Here is a 1,929-nt window from a genome sequence, read left to right on the forward strand (position 1 = left end):
GTTGCTCTGAGCAAGGGTTACTTATTGACATTTTGAATTCGATAATTCTTTATGGAGAGATGTCCTGCACAAAGTAAGATAATTTTTCTGGCCTTTACCTACAGATACTAGTAGCTATACCCTTATCCTAAGTAGAAACAATAAAAAAAATGTCTCCAATCATTGCCAAATGTCCCATATGTTGAGGGAAGAAGAGTGCTCTGGTTAAGAACTATAAATCTGAGCTGGAGTTCACAGAACTTTGCTTTCCCACTGGTGCGCCCCTTCGGAGCTGAGCCATTGCTGGTTTATAGAGCTTGAAGGATACATTGGCCTTTTTATTTTAACAAAACTGAAGAAAACAAACAGGGCAACAGTATGGATCATTGTGAAGTTCTCAGCAAGAAAGTGACTGAGTTCAAACCACCAGTGTATGAACAGAGATACTACTTTGTTAAAAACTTAGTGAATCATGGGGCGCCTGGGTGGCTCAGTGGATTAAGCCACTGCCTTCGGCTCAGGTCATGATCCTAGGTCCTGGGTTCGAGCCCCACATCGGGCTTTCTGCTCAGCAGGGAGCCTGCTTCCTCCTCTCTCTCTGCCTGCTTCTCTGCCTACTTGTGATTTCTGTCAAATAAATAAATAAAATCTTAAAAAAAAAAACTTAGTGAATCAACATGGACACAAGAAGATTGCAGACTTGGGCTTTGGGGACGCCACACTTGTATGGATGCTGAAATACCACCACTGCGTTCAGTATCTTATTGGAGCAGATATTGCTGCCAAACCCCTTAAATGGGGAGGGGGTAGGTTGTCTCCAGGAGTGGGGAGTTACACCATTCCTAGGGAACTAGATTTGAATATAACCTTGTATCATGGTTCTGCTGTACAAAAAGACTCCCGTTTGTGTGGATTTGACTTGATAACATGTACTGAATTGATAAAACACTTAGATTCTGAAGATCTGGCCAAGTTTCCTGAGGCTGTATTTGGGTACTTTTCTCCGGGTATGGTTGTCATCAGCACACCGAACTCTGAATTCAGTTCCCTATTTCCAGCATCAACCTTTAGAGATCCAGATCACATCTGAGTGGAAGAGAAAGCAGTTGCAGATGTGGGCTTTGGATGTGGCCAGGCTCTCCCATTACTCTGTAGAGTTTTCTGGTGTGGAGGATCCACCAGCAGGAGCTGAGCATGTTGGATACTGTACCCAAACAGGGGTCTTCAGAAAAACAGAGCAAAGGCAACTGAATTGAGCGTTTCAGAGCCAGAGGAACATGTTTATGAAGTTGTTTATACCACCTACCTCAGTTTACAGCAAAGCAAATACTTCCGGTTTACTCTGAGCATGGAGGAGGTGAAAGTCATCGAATTGATGAAAAGCCGGTTTCTCCAGGGTCCAAGGAGAAAGGAGGGCGACCGCGTGGTACCGCTTGGCAGCTGCACCCCCCAGGATGGGTTAACAGAAGCTCAAAGGGCCGAAACAGAGTAGTTCCCCAAGCCGCACAGTGTGGGAGAGAAGTTCTACGTACGGCTGGAAAGACTCTCCTCACTTACCGGAAGGTGAACCGCTTGGTGGCGGGCAGCACGGAGAAGGGACGCACGGTGGTCGCGGAGGGACTGTGGCTGAATGGAGATCAGACCACCGCGCAGGGGGTGTTGGTTGACTACGTCCACAGCGCCTCTTCCATGAAGATTTAGTCAGCCCTGCGCTGGAGCCCTAAGTGAGGCAGCTTAGTTTGCAATTTTCTCTAACCGTGTGTTTTTTCATAGGCTTTTTGTAGGGCGGTGGAGGGCCCATAATATGCTTTTTCATGTTTGTTAGACCCATGTTGAATGTGACTTTAAAAATTTTTTTAAAGCAAATTGGATTATCAAATAAAACCTTTTCCGGGGGGGTGGGGGGGAGAACTATAGATCTGACCAGAAGCAAACTGAAAAGAATATCCT

The 1,929-nt window shown here is 45.8% G+C and overlaps 1 pseudogene; it reads left to right on the plus strand.

The window, feature by feature from the left end:
* Positions 1–357: 357 nt before the first annotated feature.
* Positions 358–1,703, plus strand: LOC125109871 (small RNA 2'-O-methyltransferase-like; annotated as a pseudogene).
* Positions 1,704–1,929: the final 226 nt, after the last annotated feature.

Source organism: Lutra lutra, chromosome 9, assembly GCF_902655055.1.
Source record: "Lutra lutra chromosome 9, mLutLut1.2, whole genome shotgun sequence".
NCBI lineage: Eukaryota > Metazoa > Chordata > Mammalia > Carnivora > Mustelidae > Lutra > Lutra lutra.